Source organism: Trachypithecus francoisi, unplaced genomic scaffold (assembly GCF_009764315.1).
Source record: "Trachypithecus francoisi isolate TF-2019V2 unplaced genomic scaffold, Tfra_2.0 Lachesis_group1, whole genome shotgun sequence".
Classification (NCBI taxonomy): Eukaryota; Metazoa; Chordata; class Mammalia; order Primates; family Cercopithecidae; genus Trachypithecus; species Trachypithecus francoisi.
In genome coordinates, this window is record NW_022681454.1 from 28,974,735 (window position 1) to 28,998,332 (window position 23,598).

Genomic DNA, 23,598 nt, shown 5'->3' on the forward strand with positions numbered 1-23,598 from the left:
TTCAGGCTGTACATATCGCTTTCTTGGCTATTTAAAATTTCTATATTTTGTATATATGTAATTTATACAACCAAAAGATGGCAGTACTTCATCAACTATTCTTTAACTATAGTTCTTAATATTTATTTTTATGAAGTCAAAATCTGCTGGATGTAATTTTTATATTTCAAAAGTGAAACTATATTCCATTTCAACAGCTGTTCAATAAATGTTTTAATTTTTGAATTCTAAATCATAATAGATTTCCTTTAAATATATATATGTATATATATATAAAATAAAGCCCCATAATAATTTCAAATGGGGTGTCTCTGAGTGGATATTTTAAAGTCTCTTCTCCAGCACTTCTCTTGGATTTATTGGATTCATTGTGTATGAATCTCACTGAAGACAGATCTTGAAGGCCTGGGGAGGTACCTTTCTATTAATACAATGATCTTGACTCCATTCCTAAAAAATTGAAACCTATATCGGCGCTTTCAAATGTACCAAAGTGAGTCTGAATTTTTATCTATTACATCAAGAGTTTTGGCTATAACTCTAACAAATAAAGTACACAGGTATTTCTAATTAATATGTCATCAATGTAATGAAAGAGATTTTTATGTTTAAATAGAGCAGTACTGAAAGTCCACTGAATTTTTAATTGTATAATGATAATTCACTGAAAATTTTTATTTTTCTCGCTGCTTGTTATATTAAAAACTAATTTACTCAGGCAATCTTTGTCATCTTTCCTATCTCTTCTGGAACCAAAATATCGCAATAATCAATTTTAGTGCTTTAATATTGTAGTGCTTTAATTTAAATCACAAGTGATTTAAGGTCTTCATAACTATACATAATTTTATTATCTAATCTCTAATGCCATGTCTTATAAGACATTTTGCCAATACTTTTATTACTATGTGATTTAGCATGGAAGGACAAACTTCAAATATTGTGTACTTTAGCTTCTTAGTTACCTCCACAGCCATAATATTCCTGTCAAGTTGTCTGAATTTTAGAGAGATTTTTTTCCTAAGTATACATCCCTGACTTTTCTTAGAGTATTTAGTTTATTAAATTTGAAATTCTAAATTCTCGTTCTGTTCTTTCGAGATGTAAGTTTTCTCCCAACCTTTTGCCAGTTTTACAACCCAAGAATGTCTTCCCAGGGATCTGGGAACCAACCTTTTGAAATGTAATCATCAAGGAAGGCAGAGCCCCTATCTTCTAGTCTGTAAGAGGATAGGAGTCTGACTTAAATAAGTGCCAGTGAGGCTACACAATTGGACTAATCCTGTCAGCTTCCTCTCCCTAATGTCCTCTAATGCTTTTTCATTAGCCCACCCCAGTGCTTAAAAACTCTCCCACCTTTTGCTTCAATAGAGTTGAGTTTGATTTGTCTCCCTTATTGCAATAGTCTTGACCTTTATTGCAACAGCCTTAAAGTCTTCTTGTCTTTTTAACTCCGTCCAGTGCATTTTGGGGAGTATGGGGGTGGCTCCATTACTTTGTACTGTCGAAATTGCTGGAAGAAAACATGCCACAAAAGTATCCCAGTGATTTTTTTTTTCAGTGCTTCTGAGATAAAAGAAACTAAAGCTCATCTTTTCTTCTTGCTTTTTTCTTGTAAAAAACAAAACCCCTGTTGATAATTGAGTATGAGCAGCTTCAAGAGCATGTTAAGGTAGGATCTTGGTTGCTCTTGACAGTGGTGTCTATTTTTTCACCTTGTTTCTCAACTTCTTCCATAGTTTCATGGAATTATCTTTCATCAAGAAGTCATGGTGAAGATTGGCAACTCTTATTGGGGAAAAATGCATTATATAACAAAATCTTTCCTGAACTTAGGTAAGTGGTGCTGATAAGAAGAGTATTACATAGACAGACCAGTCACAATTTGAAACATTCAAGTTTTGTGAAGTCCAAACCTACAATCTGGGAATCCTCATTATGGAAAATAATACAACATTATGAATGTGACAATTATTGGTGCTACACTCAGGGCCTTCAAATGGGCCTAGATAAATGAGGTTCCCTGCAATTTAGGCTGCGTTATCTCCTACGTAATCCTGGAATGCAGATACTTAAATGAATCAGTGGTAGATTAGAATACGAGGAAAAACAGCCATGCATGCAAGCACACACACTCACAAACACACAAGAATAGGATGACTCTGTAGTAAGCAGTTGGTCTAGAGCCTAAGCCAGAATTCAGAACTAACAGAATCTCTGGGTTGGGATGTAAATTAAATTCAGAATTCAGAACCCAAAGCAGATCTCAGAGCAAAGCAGAAGAAAGATGTGAGATAAAAACAATTACCAAGATTTATGTGAAATAAACAATGTATTCCCTTTTCTGTCCATTCTTTTGAGTATTTTCCTGGACGATGACTGTATTTTATAGTTGGGATGAGATCAGGAAACAGATTTGAGCTGATTAAAGACTTTATAAATACCTAACAAGAAAAAAGTATGAATATGTATAAAAGTACATTGAACACATAAAAATACATTTATATGTGTGTATTGTGTGTGTATATAAGTATATATACTAAATAATATTCCTTGGTCAACTCCCTCCCATCCAAGAGCACAGTAGATGCACTACGCTTCTTTGTTCTTTTCTGTCTTATCCTCTTTAATCACAGGACAGTGGGAATAGCGACAAGTAAGACTTTGCCAGGGTCCTGCTTTTGCTTTAGTTTTCTGTTTGCTTGTTTTTCAGTTTTGAGAGACATTGATAGGAAGTTTGGGGTGGAGGATGAGTAAAGGATGAACAAAAATAAAGAGCAATTGTTAGTGAGCACAGAGATAACCGAAACAGCTAACATGGGCCTTTTAACCAAATATGTGCTCCTTGGAAAGACTCATTTTTATATATTATCAACTGGAACTCAGAGAGTGTGTATACATGTAAAGAAAGATAATTAAGTATCTAAGATAGATTTGGAGGGTAAGTTCTCTGACTGCCCTTCCTCAGCTTCTGACTTCATTTTGCTTCCCTCACAATTAGGACATTAAATTAACACTTTTCATTTCTCACTCTGCTTTCAGATACAGTACTCTGTTGATACAAAAGGTAAGAGTAACCTAATCCAGTATCAAAATCAGGAGAGAATTCTGAATTTTGTTTTAGCTATCTAGACGCTTCTTTTCCCTTTCTAAAAATGTAAGAATAGTGGCCTTTTTACTTTATAGAACAATGTAGAGACATTACTGTGTCTTTGGAGATTGATAAGGGATCCATAAAAATTGATACACACATGGGTGGATAATAACTGAATAAAGGATTTCTTCACACAATTAGTCTTAAAGTAATCGATTTTCAGATTCTCAACTTTCACATATGCTATTTTCAAAAATCAATCTAAGAGTGTCGTGGTGCAGTGCTATGATGGAGATGCAACTTCCCCTTGCTCATCTTTCTTCCTTAACTTTGAAAACACACACACATACACAAACATATATACACACACACATCTCTCACCATGCTTAAACTTTAACTCCGAAGCATTTTTGTACTCACAAATGTGTCTCCGTATCGTCAAACAGAGGAACATTTCGATATATGGACTAGGCAAAGAGGCTCTTGCAAGTCAGATTGTTTCCAAGTGTTTACTCTCAATAAATCCAGGAAGTCCTAATTAAATCATCAGCAGACATTCTGTGCAATGAAAATTTCATATGAACTAAACAAGTGATTGGGGCACAATTATACATAATTTCTTTTGAAGATACATGCACCAAAAATCAAAGAACTCTGGTTTTTGCGACCATGATAGAGGCATAAGGAACGGTTATAATCCCGTGTTTATAACAGCTAGCACATGAACGTCTGACAGCACAAACAATATGTTAGTATGTAAAATGTCATTTCTAAAAAGCTTGTTGGAGCTTTTTATTTATTTTTTTTTAAGTGATGTTAGGAGATTCTTCCAATCTGGTAGTAGATATTTTTATAGAACCTTATGCCCACCCATATTTTTTATGAAATGATGAAACTCCTTTCTAGACTTTCTTCCTTCTCATAAAGGTGATTTGGGAACAAAAAGGAAATGTGATTAACTGCCACCAACCAGACACAGGGGAAAATCATTATGAAAATGAGTGACAACATTAATTATTTAATTTGCTTAGAATTTTTCAATGTACTTTGTTTCAAGAAATTATTTCAGCTTAGACATGGGAATGTATGTCTTGACTGTAATTACTCGTGACATTTATCAGAGATATTTAAAATGTTGGTATTTTTTCCCTCCACTTAAATGTGGCCTTCAGATCACATTAATCTGCCTTAATCAGACTGTAGACATGGTTAAAGTATAATTCCTGGGATCAGGGTCATTGCCAAAATGAGGTGAGTTGCTTGCCTGGACCACTTACCCAGTGTAAGTGGCTGCCAAAGAGAATTGTACTTGAAAGGAGGCCGTTCACAGAATTCCCACAGACTTCTTAGAGTAATATCATTTTAATTTTAATGTTCTTCTGAAAAGAGGCTAAAAGGATCAGTGCCCTGTACCTATTCCAAAGTTCCAATGCTAGCACAGTACTGCTAAAAGCACACTAGACATGAAGTGGACCTTGCTTGGAAGTGATTAGAGGGCAGTTTTTAGAAGCAAAGGTATAATCATGTCATTTGCCTTTAAAAAAAAAAAATCCCGTACCAGAACCTTATTAGCTTTTGGATAAAATACCAAGGCTTTATTTAGCATTCAAGGAGTCAGAGCCTTAAGCGGACATGTCCCTGCCCAACATTTCAATCTCAAGTTTCACTGTCCCTCCTTTTGGTCTTTTTAGTGGACTTTAACATTTTTAGATTAATGTATAGTAGTTGTACATCTTTCGGGGTACATGTGAAATTTTGATACCTGTTTACAATGTGTAATGGGGATATCCATCATCTCAAATATTTATCTTCCCTTTGTGTTGAGAACATTACAAATATATTCTAGCCATTTTGAAATACGCAACAAATTATCGTTATCTCTAATTTCTCTATTATTAAGTACTAGAACTTATTCCTCATCTAAATGTATTTTTTTGTATCTCTTCACCAGCCTCATTACTGGACATTTTGGCTCCTTTCTGGTCTTTGCCATATGCTCTTATTCCCCAGGACCTTCAAGTAGACAGCTTCCTCAGCCAGAAATATTCTAAAATGATTTTGAATTAGTCTCCACGATAGTGACATTTCTCCAGAAAGCTTTCCTGTATTCTAGGTTTATTTGCATTTGTTTTTGGATCCTAAAGCCTTTTTATGAGGATGAGGCAGTAAAGGGCTGAGAACTTGGCAACTAATATTTATGGAGCTCTGACTATATGTCAGGCATTCATTAACTCTTTTAGTCATTACAACAACCACTTGAGGTTGATGCCAACATATTATTATCTCAATTTTCAAACTAAATATTAGACCCTGAGTGTAGTAACTGGTCCAAGGTGACAAATCTAGTAAGTGGCAAGTAATTACTTCATGCCTGCATGTCTTTGTTACTAATTCTTTATCTCTGAGGGAGCAGTGACTAGAGTCTGTCTTCCTCATCTTTGTGTATATCTTGAGGCTTGGTAGGGCAGATAATTAATAAATATGTATAAGATGATAGAATTATGCAGATATATGATGGTGAGACAGCTTTTTTGCATATCATAAAGAGTGTCATGAAATATTGAAAACCTTTCTGGTAAGAATTGCACATTTGTACTTGGTTCTAATTAGAGCAAATAAAAGAAAGATGTGTACTTAGCTGAGGAAGCTGTCAATGTAGCTCAATCCCAAAGAGTCATAATTGAATACATGATTCTTAGAAAGGTAATTGTGTGAAATAGGTGAGATAATACTTATAACATTGTTGGTGGGGTTAATTATTAGCCTTGCTTTATTGACACTACCAGGTTTAAAAAAATGTAAAAAAAAAAAAAAGGCTTCTAAAATTATCCTTCTCTCAATAATATAGGTAATCTTATTGTTTTCTAATTTGCCTTTAATTGAATATTTTTGTTGCATAAGAAAGAAGCAAAACAATACTGTCATAATTAATCACAGTCACTATACAGAAAGGAGAAAATACACACAAGCAGTAATAAATAAAGTGGTGATCAGACACAATGCAACCATATAACCACTGTTGAAATTTGGCTGTATTTATTTTCCTGTTATCTAAAGGTATATTGAATTACTGTAAATGTGGTGTTTGAATCAGCCTGTTTATTTGGGAGGCCCAGACAACCTGAAATCGATTTCAAAATTGTACGCCTGGAAATATTGCAGCACCAAAGTTTGATGGTTTATATCAGCATTTCCTGGAGATTTATTTAAAAACAAATGTTAAGAACTAATTCTTTATCAATGCCAATGTCAAAGCAATAGATTTCTGGGTATGTTTTGTGCTTGGCTAATGTTAAAGAGAGGAAGTGGAAAAGTGTATTTTCTTTCATGTACAATTTTCTAAACAATGCAATTTTCATAATATTTTATTTAATGTTGATGGCTGGATTAAATACTAATAGTCTAATGGAGTCTTTTTCTTTCAATTTGAAATTAATCATTAGTGTCTTTACTTGATTACTACTACTATCATAGGTTTTTTGAAACCCTAGACATATTACACTATATATATTTTATCTCTTTCTTTATATACAGATAGATATAATAGTTCGACGGTTTATTTTTAATGCCTGAAAGCTATGCTGTGATTTTGTTGTAGTTTGATGGTGAAGTATTTGTGGTCAGTTGTGTATTTTCTTCCAAATGCTTTTTAACATTTTTGAGTTGAAAATTTATTTTCTTAGGATACCGAATTTCATTGTCTGAAAAACTTTTCTCCCATTTTGTAGAAATGTCAATAAAGTCTAGACTTCTGTAGGAATTCTAGTTTGCAATCAGAGTTACCTTTCTACCATATAGCAACAAAAGCTCTCCTTCAAGCAATTTAGAAAGGCATTTTGAGACAACAGGCAGCAAGATAGTTTCTCACTATAGGCAGTATTCTATTGGTAAGTGTTTTATAAGGCTGTGCATCGAGACAAATAATACTTCTATGTAGAGTTTTAATTTGTTCTGCAGACACACAAGTATAGTCATACTAAAAAGTGTAAAACATCTATTTTCAAATTTCTAATAAATGTAAAGTCAAGGACAAAATACTAAGACATGTACATTAAAGAACGTTGAAAACAATTGAAATTTATATGAATAGTAACTTTTTCCAATTTTATTTTAAAAATATAAAGCTGCATTGATAGTGTTTTAAAAAAATTATCTTTAACAGATGATTAAAAATTATATTAATTCTTTATGAAATATTTTTAAATGATAGTAAGGTAATTATATAGTTGCCAGCTTTCTAGGCAACTGGAATTGTGTGAAATGTGGGAGAAAGAAAGGTAAGTAATTGAACAATTCTAATTGAACAAAGCATTTTTGAGGTGTCTGAACAGAGGAAGCAATATAACATGATAATTAAAATAAAATTAACAAAAAAGGTCTGGAAAAAACCCCGGAGGTCTTTGTGATTGATTATGTATTTTCCTTTATATATTTTAAATTTTATTTATGATGTTTTCTTTATTAGAAAACATTCAAACAAAAATATACAAAACAATGTAAAACCACTGTATTTTTATATTATTTCTAAATTTTTTAAGTAAAAGGAACAGGATAAAACATATAAATTTGAATTTCCCCTTCCTTTCCCTTATATTTCACAGAACCAACCAATAATAAAAATGAAATTCCGATTGTTGATGCTATTACTAGATAGGAATGTATCTATAAGTAATATGTATTGTTGATTGTATATGTTTGATTTTTTTGAATTTTTTTTTCAGAAATGGAGTTTCTGTCACCCAGGCTGGAGTGCAATCACACAATCATAGCACACTTCCACCTCTAACTCCTGGGCCGTAGTGATTCTCTCGCCTCAACCTCCTGAATAGCTGGGACTACAGACATGCTCCACCATTCTCAACTATTTATTTTTATTTTTATTTTTATTTTTGAGATAGGGGCCTTGCTTTGTTGCTCAGGTAGGTCTCGAACTCTTAGCTTTAAGTGAACCTTCCACCTTGGCCTCCCAAAGTGCTGGGATTGTACACGTGAGACACGGAATAAGCCAATGTTTCATTTTTATGTCAAAGTTATTATAATTTTGCACTTTAATTTTACTTTTAATAAGTTAAGTTCTAGGTCTGTTTATATTGTTATAAATAGATCTCAGTTTTACAGTTTCATTTGGTTCATAGTGTTTGATAACATAAATAGATAACCATGTATTCATACAATTTTTTCCTGCTATTCATTGATGACATATACAGCTTTTAAGTTTACAAATAGTAAGGCAAGGTCTTGTCTCTGCCTCCTGAGTACTTATGTACAAGTGTTTCTCGGGACCTTGATGCCTATTAGCTGATTCAAACTTTATAATCTTTTTTTTAAGCTTTATTAGCTGCTGGAAAATTGATTTCAAAAGCTGGACATATGTTTAGTCAAATCAGTAGTATAAGAACATTCTTGACTCTGAACATTACCAAAGGCAATGCTACTTAATGTCAAAGCTTTTTGTTTTGTTTTGTTTTTAAATTTTATATTAAATGTGCAAGTCTTACTGTGACAATTAACTTAAATTTTTAAGCAGACAAATATATTAATCATTTAATGTAAATGTTCTTAATTTGTCATGTATGTGGAATTATTTCTACCCAACATCTCAACATAGTATTCTTTGCCTGTAATCCCAGCACTTTGGGAGGCCTAGGTGGATGAATAACTTGAGGTCAGGATTCGAGCACTCTAGCCTGGGCGACAGAGAGAGACTTTGTCTCAAAAAAAAAAAAAAAAAAAGTATTATCTTATACAGAATAATAATAGATGACTAATTAATTCGATGAATATATGAAGTGTAAAGTGTCTGTGTTTGCAGAGAATCTTCCCCACTCACCTGCTAATTTAATAAATTTTTGTAATAATTTCTGACATAATGTATATCAATTTTCCATTTTTGTTTTTCTGTTTCACAAATATATGGACTTTTGGCTTTCTGGTTCGTCTGGTTCTTTCAAAAAAATGTCTTTTGAATTCTGATTGAAATAGCATTGAATTTATTGAGTAACTGAATTGTTTTAAACATTGAGTACTCACATCCCTGTATATAATTATTGATTCATCCTTGAATTGCATATTTTGTCAAGTACCATTTGTTAATTATTTTATTACATTAATATTTAAGTAACATTTGGGAGTAATTATTATCATATTTTTATCATATGATATATAATGTTTTTACTTTTGATGTCTAGAAATGCTACTGCTTTTGTTTTTATCTATTTTTTTATTCAATCAACCTTGTGAAACTCAGTATGTTTTTAAACAGTTGCTGACAGATTTGTTTGAATTTTCTATATACCCAACTGTATTTTCTACAAATAATAATTAAGTTCTTTCTTTTTTTTTATGACATTTCTCTTAAGTTATGTTCGTAAGCATGTTATGGTCTTACTCTACTGGATAGGACTTTCAGGATAATATTGTGGAGTAAATCAATTATAGATATATTTGGTCTGCTTTTTTCAAACTCCAGTTATTTTCTAACTCACCATTTATTTATTTGTGTTGTTTTCATCTGCTAATTCAGCCAAATTAATTAAATTTTTTAAAATCGTATTTTATTTTTTCCCAGTTGTAAATGTTTATATTTTATTTATAATTTTACATGACTAGTTTTTAATATGCGTGCACGAATTAACCAATGTCCAGGTAATCCATTTGTTCATTATTCTGACAAATAATAAAGTTTAACTACCTTCTTCTCACAACTTTACTACTTTAATTTGATCTTATTGACAACAATCATAATGACTCTGTCTCCCATTTTTTCAGATGAGCAAATACTTAGATTTACTAATAAGTGTACAGAAATTTTCATTCACCAAAACTTCTTCCATCATGCTTTATTCCAAGTTTGATTTCTTTGTTGATAAAATATACCCTTTAAAATTTTGTTCATTCCCTCAATAATTCAAAGATTTTAACTATCACATATTGATTGCACTAAAAAAGTGTTGTATTTAACTCATAAGTTAAATTTAAATATTAACTGACTCAACTAATATTTTTCAGTGTCTTCTGTATGTCAGGTATTGATGTAGGTGCTAGGGCTGTAACATTGAACCAAAAGGCAGAGTTATCTACAAAGAGCTTATAATCAATTGAGTCATTATAAAATAATAAGATGTATAATAGTATATGCCTATTCTTAGTAGGATAAATAATAAATAAGGGTAGAGAATCCCTGGGCACAAGAGAAGTAATGCCATTTTAAGACAAGATGATTGAGGGAAATCTACTTGATAACAAGGCATATGAGTGAAAACCTGATAATGTAAGAGGAGGAAGACGACAGTTACAAGTTGAGTGTGGTTGAAGTGAAGTAAAGTAGTGTAGAGGAGAGAGTAGAAGAATTCATACAAGTTGAGTTCAGAAAGGCTTTTGCTTTTGAGACCATGTAGGCCCAGTTCAATGTCTAAGGTGTTTGGCTGCTAGAAGAGTGACATGAGAAGCCATTCAATAGTTTTGGAGATTGGAGGGAGTTGATCTGATTGTCATTCCAAGAAACGGTTTTATTTTGCAAATTTTTAGCATATGGTGAGAGAGGAACATCTAAGGGGATATGAACAGTGGATGTTTGGAGATATAATTCTGTAGCACAGGGAGGAATCAGGGTTGGACCAGGGTTGAAAAAGATTCAGTACATAGAAAGTTGCTGAAGGACAATAAGGGTGTAAGAATACACAATATGGACGTTTGAAGATGGGGAACAGAGGATAATGGACAGGAAACATCAGTGCTCACGTGTTGTTAAAGGATGTGGAAGCCGTGAAGGAGTCAAAAAAGAAGTTTACAGGTTTACCTAATTATTCTCCTACTATTGTCTAAATTATTGTCATCTCTTCACTCGTGTTCTGTTTATTATTATTTGCAATAATAATTTTATATGTTTATGGGAAATGAATTATGTTCTCTTATATGTTTACATGATGTAATGATTAAATGGAATCGTCTTTTTTTGTTGTTTTATACTGTTTCTTCTCTTACACACTCTACACTTTCTCTTCACTTTCTGAACTTCTGCGACAGGTTTTCTCAGCTACCTGGTACCTACGAAATTGCAGCTGCCACATTCCTCAATTATTGCTAATGGCTCCATGTGCTAGCTCTCACTCCACACCTTATTTCAAACTTTTATTATAAGGGTTTTTAATAACATTGACCATTTTACAACTCAATCCTTTATAGATTATATTTTCCTTTTGTTCTAGAGCATTAACTTTTAGGTAGTTTGCCACAAAGACATAAATAGAATTTACAAATTTTCTTTATAGTTCTTCTTTCTTTGCTCATTTATAAACTTATATTTTATTTATTGATATAAACTACATAAACAACAAATCCTCAAATCCTTAATTTTTCAAGCTGAAAACTGGGGGATTTTCTAAATTTCTTTGTTTTTCATTTCCTACATTTAGTCCATACCTACTTTTTTTCATTCTGCCTTGGATATAATTCTCATATTCTTTGCGTCTATCTGTCTTCACCCTAGCACCCATCTGTTCAGGGTAAAATTTCCCGTAGCTTGTATTATAGGCCACTAATTATTTGATTCTTAATAAATTGTTATGTAAAAATGATTTACCTATTTTAAAAAGGAAGAAAAAGAAAATAAAGATTGGGAAGTGCATTAAACAAACAGATGTATTTCTTAATTGTAGGATACTTTTAGAATACTTTGTGAATTGCCAAGAGCCGCATAAAGTATGACGTATTTTACAGAACCTCTTTGATGCTGACAATCTCACAGGTAAATTATTCTGCTCAGAGTACACTGTGAAACTCTGAATACCACAATTTGTTGCAATAGCCTCCGATTTGCTGTCCTTTTAGACTGGCTTCCCCAAAACTTTCTAAAGTTTTAGACTAATTCTTAAATCTGATTATTTACTCCCTGTGTTTTAAGCCACTCAAATGGCTATTGCTTGTTCAGGATAAAATCTAACATCTTATGTGATCCAGATTTTGTCTAGTGTTCTCATTTCATTCCGCTACTCTCTGTTAAGCACACTGACCTTCAACCATATTGAACTATTTGAAATTCCTGAACTTCCTCTGTTTTTCTCACATCTCCATAGCATTCATATATATATATAATATATAATAAAAATACGCACACATATATTTTTACCTTTTTATAAAACAGCTTTGTCCCTCCTTTCCTGTTGCCTAAGTTCCATTCATTGCTGCATATCTATTGTTTCTTGGGAATATGTTCTACTTTCCTCTTTGCAACTCGAGAATGGTTTGTGTTTTTCTATTGTACTCATAACTCCCAAGCATATGCCATCCATTATACTCACATCAAAACTTTTTTAGTAGAGTCTCATAATATTTTGTTACTATGTCTTTTTCTTCAATGAAAGTAATTTCATAAAACAAAACCTGGTATTCATGTGGAATGAATGGAGCCAAAAAATATATATATGTATATATATGTGTGTGTGTGTATATATATGTGTATATATATACACAATACATGTATACAAAATTTGTTGGTCGGGCATGGTGGCTCATGTTTGAAATCCCAGCACTTTGGGAGGGTGAGGCTGCCAGATCACCTGAGGTCAGGAGCTTGAGACCCGAATGGCCAACATGGCGAAACCCCACCTCTACTAAAAATACAAAAAAAAAAAAAAAAAAAAAATTACCAGGCGTGGTGGCGTGTACCTGTAGTCCCAACTACTTGAGAAGCAGAGACATGAAAATCGATTGAACCCAGGTGGCCGAGGTTGCAGTGAGCCAAGATTGAGCCACTGCACTCCAGTCTGGGCAACAGAGTGAGATTCCATCTCAGTTTTAAAAATATACTATATAGGCCGGGCGCGATGGCTCAAGCCTGTAATCCCAGCACTTTGGGAGGCCGAGACGGGCGGATCACGAGGTCAGGAGATCGAGACCATCCTGGCTAACATGATGAAACCCCGTATCTACTAAAAAAAAAAAAAAAAAATACAAAAAATTAGCCAGGCGAGGTGGCGGGCGCCTGTAGTCCCAGCTACTCAGGAGGCTGAGGCAGGAGAATGGCGTGAACCCGGGAGGCGGAGCTTGCAGTGAGCTGAGATCCAGCCACTGCACTCCAGCCTGGGCGACAGAGCGAGACTCCGTCTCAAAAAAAAAATATATATATATATATATATATATACTATATAGAGAGAGTATATTTTTTTAATTGAGATGGAGTCTGACTTAATATATATATATGTATTATATATTTACATGTTATGTATTATATATAAAACACCTCTGTCCCTCCATATAATATAAATTATATATATAATGTGTTATACATATTATATATTATAATATAGATATATATAACAACAGCTTTGTCCCTACATATAATATATGTATATTCTGTTTGTCATGAATTTAAAAACTGTTTTTCTATTATGAGTCATTGCTCTGTTAGTATTTTAGTGGGCACTTTCAATTTCTGATCTCTTTTCTTTTGGTAAAATCACACTTGGAATAATGTAGTCAGAAGAAATGTAGTGCATCAATTTGCTCCATTTCTTTTTGCGGGTGCTTTGCACTTAATAGTTATTTGCTAATATTAATGTGTGGTATTACTTGATTCTTCTTCCTCATATGTACTATTGTTAATATTAGGAAGCATCTGTAATGATCCAGTATTTAATTTCAATAAAACTCGACATGCTTACTTTTTAATATAATTATATTATATAGATTATATGTCACACTTATCTTGCAGATGGTGAATGTTAAAAAATGTTGATCTAACAAGCTAAGTGAAGGATGGTAATCCTAAAAGACTAAATATTTTATAAATCTACTTATAAGATATTTTTGAAAAGGAAAAAATACAGGTTTAAAAACTGGTCAGTGTTGCTTTGGCAGCTCGTATACTGAAATAGGAGATTAGCATGGCCTCTGCTCAAGAACAACATGTAAATTCATGAAGCGTTCCATTTTTTTGTTTGTTTGTTTGTTTTTGTTTTTGTTTTTGAGACAGAGTCTTGCTCTGTCACCCAGGCTGGAGTGCAATGGCGCAATCTCGGCTCACTGCAACCTCCACCTCCTGGGTTCAAGCGATTCTCTTGCCTCCCGAGGCGCCAGCCACCACGCCCAGCTAATTTTTGTACTTTGAGTAGAGACAGGGTTTTGCCGTGTTCATCACGCTGGTCTCGAACTCCTGACCTCAGGTGATCCACACACCTCGGCGTCCCAAAGTAATTCTGGGATTACAGGCGTAAGCCACCGCTCCTGGCCAGTGTTCCGTATTTTAAACCAAAAATAAAAAAGCAACAACGACACAGGCCGATCAGTGATTTTCAGAAGTTGATGTTGACTACAAAAGAGCATCCCTAGACAATTGGGAGATTGATATTACTATTCTTAATCTTCATTATGATGCTATTTATATGATTGCATTCAAGTGACAAAACTCATAAAACTTCTCATCAAAGAGAGTAAGATTTATTACCTATACATTTTTTAAAAGTAAGTTAAAATATACAGCTGTTTCTATAAATAAACTATTTAAGTTATTTTCCTCTAAAATGATGCTCAGCATGTACTTCTTCAAATTTTCCTTATGATACAATTTCTATATCAATTTTATAGGGTCTTTTTTATCTACACATTTTCCCATCACACATATTGAAAAACTTAAATCCATAATCTCAATCACATGCTTAATGTACCCAAATTATTTTCATAGGAAAAAAATAGACTTTGGAGGAAATAATTTTTCTTTTATCATCAGTTAGTATGAAGAGTTCAGCATTTGCTACTTTAAATATCTAGTCACATAAAAGTGTCATATGGTTCAAACACAGATTTGTTTCAATGATGAATACATTGCTTTTTATCATATTTTAAATTCTTCTAATTATTTCATATTTTTCCACCTTCAGTAAATCTACTAGAGTGTCTTTTCTAAGGTGAAGAATTCTTGCATTTTTTATTTATACATCCAATTCTTCTATTAAATATGTCCCCCATTTATATATATTTATATATTTTTAAATTTTAATATTAATCTTCACTAAGCAATCTGTCTCTATATCAATGATTTACTGCAAAAGGGGTGTGTAGATTGTGGGTTATTAAAAAATTGAGTAGTTAAAGAGAGCTATTTTGATGGTTGCCTCTAGTAAGCTTCTTGGTCATTGTGAAGCACTATGGCTACTCCATTTATTATTTATCTCTTTCAACATGCATTTAAACAAATTTACTACATACCAGGCACAGTTCCATATCATGAGGGTATGGACTAATGGCATAACCTCCTCTCAAGAACCCAAGAAAGAAGAATTAAAAGGAAGCATTACCTCATAATATAACTACACATAATATGAGGGAACACATGGAAGGGAAAGATGACCTTGGCTTCAGGATATAAGAAGAATTTTAGAGGTGTGGCAATTCATTTGGGTTCTGAAGGAAGAGTAGTTATTTGCTATGTTAACATAGCGTTGGTAAGGCCATGACAGCAGACGGAAGAGGACAGGCAAAGGGTATGTGGGCCAGAGGGATAAGTCAGGGCCGGCTATGGAAAAGTGTAAAATATATCCAGTTTCAAATATTTACATATTCTAAACTAGAAGAAAACATGATTCTATTTGTAATTTAGAAGGCGCTAGTAAATCTAGCAAAAGTTTGACTGTTGGATCAGAGGGAGATGTAAATTATTTTTATTGTTATATCGATTTTACACATTTTATCTTGAGTTCTGATTGTCCAAGGCATGAAGTGGGTCATGGTCCATTTAATAGTAAAAATAAAATAAATTTATTATTTTTAATTTGTTTATAAATATATTTAGATAATAAAAATGGTCCTGATGCTTGTTTGTGGCTCATGTGCTTATTTCATTCTTGATTAAAGAATAAACATTACCCAGACATGTTTGTCTAGGCTTTTTTAAGAAACGATAATACAAACATTTCCAAATAGTTAACTTTTCTCTGGATAAATATTCCCTTAAACTTTTGTGGGGTTACAAAGCAAATCAAATCTAATTCTTTCCCCACAAATATTGATAATCTAGTTGAGAGAAGTCCTTAGAATAAACACAAGAAAAGATAAAGCCATATTTATGTCATAAAATAGAGAATAGAGATGTATCATTGAGAGAGATCATTAAAATTAGAATATAAAGTCAAACTTTATTAAAATCACAAAGCTAAGAAATAATTTGAAATATATCTATTATATTTAAAAGCATCATCACATTTTTTGGTTGCTTTGGTGAATATAGCCCCCTGTATAACACACACATCACTATTCTTCTTACTAAAACATGTACTTGACCTTCTAAATAATATTTCTCTACTTGTTATGATACCAAAGAGAAGCAATGGAATAGGATGCAACGTTTGGCTATTTTGAAAATTTTTATATTAATTTCTTATTTGGGGAAGGAATAAACAATTATCCGTGTTAAATATATCACAACTGATCCTCAGAAAACATATGAAATAGATAGTATCTCCATTTTACAAAAGAACACAATGAAATTAATAGATTATTGCTAAATGTCTGGCATGAAATCGAAAATGAATTTGATTCAAGTCTAATGATTTCAAATTTAATGTGGATACTTAAGTACTATAATACTATAGATATTAAACTCATGAAATGAGCTTGTGTGATTTTTTTTAATAAAACCTTTAAAAGTACCTGAAAAAGCACTCCTCGATGGTTCAAAAGATATTCATTGATAATCAGTGGTTACGAATGAAGGTACCTTCTCTATACTCTAATTTTTCATGTATAAATAATAGAAAATATTCACTTCATCGTTTTAAGTGAGGATTCAATGTGTTAATATTTGTCAGAATTATTAAACACTGCCTAGTACATAGAACATGCTATATAAATGTTAGCTGTTATTGTTGTCTTTTATAATATTGGTATTATTTTAACATATTTTTTCAGATGTTGAGGTGAAACTATTTAAGAGATACACTACAGTTAATATGTATTCTAAAAGATACATTTCCAGCAGTTTCAGATTATTCGTATATGTTATTTATTTCAAGACCTGAACCCTTCCTTCTTAGACTTCTGCTCTTTAAATTTTCTTCCTCCTCCTCCTAGACTTTCTACTTTTCCTCTTTATATTCCTCTTTTTCTAGATCTTCAAGGGGACCTATTTCTGGAATGGAGTTAAAGTTTAGGGCATTGGGTTTGAAAGCCTTTATTTAATGTGCCCTCAAAGGTTGAGTCTTTTTTATATGGCTACTCAAGACCATAGTGCAAGCACCACAATCATCAGACCTAACTATGATGAATGAGTAGGAAGCTCACAGTTAGGGACAACAAACCCACAGAGTTCCGAGTAGGTTTCCGGATAACTTGCTGGTGTAAACAGTGGTGGTTAATAGTTTCTCCTCTTTGAACTTTGATTCTATTTTTAATTAGTAGAAAGTAGTATTTGAATAAAACATTTCAGTACATACCAAAAAAACCAACTTCATATTCTTAACAATAATTGATAACTTTGTCAGTAAATATTTGAAATCTAGTATCCATTACTTGTCACACAATATTCTCCAAAGTAAGTTATCTTTATTAGATAGAGGTTCATGTCTTCGTCTTTTGTTGCCACATCTTGCTCATCCCATGACATTTCTGGATCTCAGCACAATGTGACACTTGATTCAGCAACTTGAAATATATAATAAGTTAAAAAATGGATTAAGCTCTCAAATTATGTGTGATTCAATACATATTACATAATAACATTTGACATGAAGCCCAAGGATTTTACAATATCTTTATTTCTAAAAACATGAACATTTGGTTTGGAACTGAGAAGTCTGTTAATTAATTTTGAATTATTCCATCTACTTTTCTCAGTATCACTGACAAGAAAGTAGAAAGCACATCAGCTATTAATAATCACAAAAACAGCAATAGTCCTTTTTAAACACCATCCAACTGTTACCACTATTTACATTTACAAATTACTTTTCTACATTTATCTAAATCCTTCTACAACATTGCTTTCTTAGAATGTACCACAATTCCTGAAGATTATTTCTTTTCTATTTCAAAAATATGACATTTGTCTTCCTGTTTTTTAAATGACTGTAGGTAGTTTCCTCTAATATCTAGTAAAAATTCAGTATGTTTTTTCCTTCTTGCCCTTCTTCTCTTATTTTTCCAATTTCCTTTATCTATTATTATCACTTTTCTTTCTCCTTGTGCAGTTTGGAATCTTAACCTAGAAAACATTCTTATTTCTCTGTTCTTTTTCCTTCTGCTCCCTGCTGATATATTTAAACATGTTACGTCTATATTCATAACTTCATATTTAAATTTCTGAAATAATGCCCTATTTGGTCTGTTTCTCTCCCTGCCATCATTATTGTGACAAACCTTTATTTCTAATCCAACACACAGCCAGTAAAATACTAACATGCTTATGTCACATTTTCACTTCCTTACATTACTACCCCTTAGTAAGTCTCCATCTCACTGAGGGTAAGACAGAGGCCACACAATATTATGGGTAGTTTTCAAAGTGAATAGTATTACTGTCAAAGGCTGTTTTATGTTTTTTTTCCTAATATTTGGGAAATTTTATACACTTACTAGGTAGAGCCACAGCTGTAAGTTTTCTCTTTTATAAAGAAGAATACCACAAAGTAAAAATTGTCCAGTATCCTACCGTTCTTGAATATCCATCTAGATTATCAGGTAAATAAAACAAAACAGAAACAACAAAACCATTTACAAAAACAGAGCCTAGAGTCTGTGTTTTTAAAATATAAACATCCAGTATTTTGAAGTTTTTACATACTCTTTGTTTTCCTATGACCACATAATCAAAAAGATACTGTATATCACTTCTATGACAATATTATCTAAAGTTATTAACCATTGAAGCGATCCATAAAGCACATATGACAGAGACTTTGTGACATTTGATTGTCGGTTTAACACAGTCCACATTGGTAATTATCACATGCAAGTATGCAACCGTGGAAATTGGAACAACTTTTAACAGACTTAAAAATCGGATAACCATGTAATATATCACTTAAATGGGGACATTCTTGACAGTGAAATGTGGAATTAAATCATTTAATACCTAATATTTCTGAAATGCTTCTTTCTTGCTTGATTTATTGATTAATACTGTTGGAACTACAAAGTAGTTACTTTCAAAATATTGCTTTCCAAAAATGGTATATGTCTGTAGGTTTAGGCAAAATAGTACTATTGACTGAATATGTTTTTTATAAGAGAATTTCTGTTTTCCATACATAATGGAGTAATTTAAGTAATACGAAAATTACCTTTTTATTTCTACTGGAAAGAACTTGAAAATCAACAAATACATGAAACAAATGCTTCCAGACATCGGACAACAGGGAGTGCAGGAGGATGAGCCCTAAAAAAAGAAAAAACAGATGAGGTGAGCCCTGTGGTCACCTGACTTTCAGCCTGGAGATGCTTTGGACCCTGGTAAGGAACAAGAAACCCATAGAGGGCAAAGAGGTGTTGCTTAGTTAGGGAGGCAGAGGCTGGAGTTTGATAACTCAGGGGTATTTGGAATTTGTGAAGCAGAGTGCATAAATGGAGGGAACTCAACAAAGAAAGAACTCCAGAAAACTGCACAGAATTTCACATTATTCTATTCCTGGGTATCAGGATATGTATGAGTAGCATGCAAATCTGAGTCCAGCAGAGCATGACTCAGAAGCTCTTATTATTTCCAAAACTTTTAAAGGCCTCTAATATTTTCAAATTCCAACCAGCTGGACTAGGGAGTTCTCAGCGAATAGCTGGAGAATTCAAAAGAGATTCAAGAAGGTAGTGCTTTAATACTAAAAATAAAGTAGCCTTAGAATAAAAGTTACTATATTAAAAGCCCTAGATTAAAAGCTACTATAAACATTTTCTAGCAAAGCTTAAGCACTTTCCTCAAATAGTTTAAGGTGACTGCAGAAAAATTAGCAGTAAGGACAAAGTTCAGCACTCTTTAAAATGGCAACAACATACAGCACATGGCATAAATAATAAAACAAAGCAAAATATCCTTTAAACAAAATCAACAGACGTGCCAACAAATAAAAAAATGAGATCTATAAGTAGAAAAAATTTGTTGTAAGACCCAGAAATGTCAAAGATGAAGAATTTACAAACAAGAACATTAAAGTAGCTTTTATAATCCTGCTCAAATATTTTTAAAAGCAGAGGCATAATGAGTATAAAATGAAGGATACATACAAGAGACAAATACAACTTATTGAAATGCAAAATACATTGTCTAGAGTACAAAATTTGCTAGATAAGATCAAAGAAGACTAGATACTGTAGAAAGAAAGAAAAATCATTGAATTTGAGGACAGAAATTGAAATTGTCCAAATGGAAACACAGGAAAAAAAGCAAATAAGAAATGAGCTTCAGAGAGCCAAACATCACAAGTAGTTCTGCTACCTGCAATCAGATGCCTAGTGGGGTCTGGGATAATAAAAATATATTTGAAAATCTAATGGCCAACATTTTCAATTTTATGAAAACAATAAATTTGAAGTTCAAGACAGTCAAAAATTCCAAACTGTGAAAAAAAAAAATCCACAACACAAAATGTCACAATTAAATCCCTGAAAAGAGCAAAAGAGAAAATATTTAAAGCAGACAACAACGATGCATTTTGTAAAGAATAACAAAAGATAAAAATTATTCCAGATTTCTCCTCAGAAACCATATAAGCCATTGGTGGAACAATTACAGAGATCTAGGTGGCTGTAGAAAATGTGAACTAATTTCGTTGCCTATATCAATCAATTCAACCTCATTCGTCTTTAAGGAACACTCTAATTTAACAATGCAATGCAAATTTTTTCAAGTCAACATGAACCCACTCATCAATATTAATCATATTTTTGCCATTAAAATGCATTTTTTTAAGTTTACAAGGACTGAAATCATACAGAATATGTTATATGACCACAGCAGCATTATCAGAAATTATTAACATTAAGATATTTGGAAAATTTTTATAAAACAAGTACAACTATGACTAATTCTCAGATTAAAAAGATTTTATAACTGAAAATAGTAAATATCCTTAATTAAATGAAATTAAAAATGTTAATAAATACACAATATATCAAAATGTGTGTGATTCACCTTATGTAATGTATGAAAGTAAACTTGTATTTTTAAATGCTTACAGTAGCAAAGAAGTTCTAAATCAATGGTCTAAGCTTCCATCTTAAAAAACAAGAAAAAGAATAACCAACCCACAGTGTTGTGGAACAAATAAAAAATAAAGACAAAATTGGAGGCAAATGTAAGAATAAACACATAATAAAAAGTTAAAATTAATTTTATTTAATATAATTTATAAAGTAAAACCAATGGTTAATGAGTCCTTAAAGATGTAGAATTAATACTTTTTCTAAACCAATCAAGATATAAAAAGAAAGACATGTGTTATCAATAACAATAATAAAGGTACTTCACTACAAAGACTACAGAAATTAAAATGATAATGAATAATATTATGAGAAGTTTATGCAAATAAATTCAACAATTAGTTACAATGTGTAAATTCTTTGAAAGAAAAGTTACCAAAATTGACTCTAGAAGAAATATAGAATAAAAATAGCTCTATATGAATTAAAGAAATTCAATTGTCTACCAAAAACCTTCCCTAAAAAATATTAATTTTCAAAATGCCTTCTAATATTTTTATTTCTTGAGTAAATTCTTAGTCATTTTAAGTAGACACAAGCATGTAACTACCTTATATGTCTTCTTATATATTGGGGCCAAGCATTTTTTCCTGATATACATCATATCTTAATAGATATTGCTATACATGTATTGTTTATTTTATTAGATATAGCACATTACACTGAAGTTTTAAAAATTATGTGTGCCCATGTGTTTTACTGTCTATGACATGCTCTCATACATATATATATGAGTAAAAAAGAGTTACAATTTTTACGACAAAATTGGAATGATGGTTCTGATAAATTTGCAAACCACTGCTGTTTATTACTGAGCTTCTGTCTTTTCTCCGTGGCTCATTTTATTTTCCAAAATCATCGAGGAGTTTCTACATGTGTGAAGCTGCTTTTCTAGAAGTTACTTTAGACTAGTACACTTTTTGTCATGAATGCAGTCCATCTTAATCTTTCTCTCCCAGACTGTCAATCTGTTTATCTTGCTTGAATTCAATTTTTCATTTATAATTCAACACAAGTCTCATCTCTTGGTATTTTCTTTAACAACAACTGAAAAATTGATTTAGATAGTCTCTGATATATTTTTATTGCTTCCATAAATGCTTTAACTGTGAACTTTGCAAACTATGCTGAAATATTTGATTGACTTTTTCACATCTTTGTTACATTATAATTACTTTTGGAATGTGGAAATATATTATTTTGTTTTTCCAGCTCTGTGGCTGATCACGGTGCTCTCTACAAGATATTTGAGAAATGTAAACCGAGTTACATGGGAATAAACTAAATGGATAAATATTCTCTATCAACATTTATGACATGGCTGTTATCACTACAGCATTCTTCAAAATATGCTCAAGTTTTTGAGGGCACAGTCAAGGCAGAAACTATTCTAGCCCTTTCTTACTGCATCATTGCTCTGCAAGGGATTGGCCTTGTAATCCCATTGGATTTTTAGTTACAATGTTCAGTTTAAAGACATTGTGTTAAAATGTGTGGATTCAGCTGAAGTTATGTCTGGAAGTAAACTTATGTTTTTAAATAATTACAGTAGCAAAGAAGTTATCAATCAATGGTCTAAGATTTCATCTTAAAAAAATAATTAATTTTTAGTTACAATGCTGTTTTTATATAAGACTTGGCAAATGTCATTCTTATCTCATTTGCCTTATTTGATACACTTTATAGTCTCCTCAAAAATTTTATTTTTGTGTTTTGAGAAAACTCACTTAGCTACTTACTCTTGAATCACTTAGTCCCCAGATTTTAATGGTTCAGCTTACAATTTTTTCTTTAAAATGGTGCAAAAGTAATACACATTTAGTAGAAACCATACTTCAAGTATGCATACAAATATTATGTGTTTCATTTTCTTAAATTATGTGAAATATTCAGCACCATATTTTTAAAATGGGCTTTGTTTTAAGTGACTTTGACCAACTGTAGGCTATGTAATTATTCTAGCGCATTTAAGTTAGGCTAAACTAAGCTATGATGTTCCTTAAGTTGGGTGTATTAAATGCATTGTTGGCTTTCAGTATTTTGAACTTATGACGGGTTTATTGTATGTAACCTCAGAAATAAATCCAGGAACATCTCCAGCACTTCTTTCATTGTTCTGAGATATATGTCAAAGTTACTTGTTTTGTCTTATCACACTTGGGGTGACTTTATTTTTATTTATGGGTACATACAATATCTCTTTGAGATCTCCTTGGTCATTGCTTTTATTTAATAAGTGATGATATTGTGGGGGGGATAGCCTGAAAGGGAGGGCACATGAGTTAGGATTCCCAAAATTTGTTTGCTGATTGTCTCCCACCAGG

The 23,598-nt window shown here is 32.1% G+C and overlaps 1 pseudogene; it reads left to right on the forward strand.

Annotated features, from left to right (window-relative positions):
• Positions 1-13,936: 13,936 nt before the first annotated feature.
• LOC117086485 lies at positions 13,937-14,029 on the forward strand (annotated as a pseudogene).
• The last annotated feature ends 9,569 nt before the right edge of the window (positions 14,030-23,598 follow it).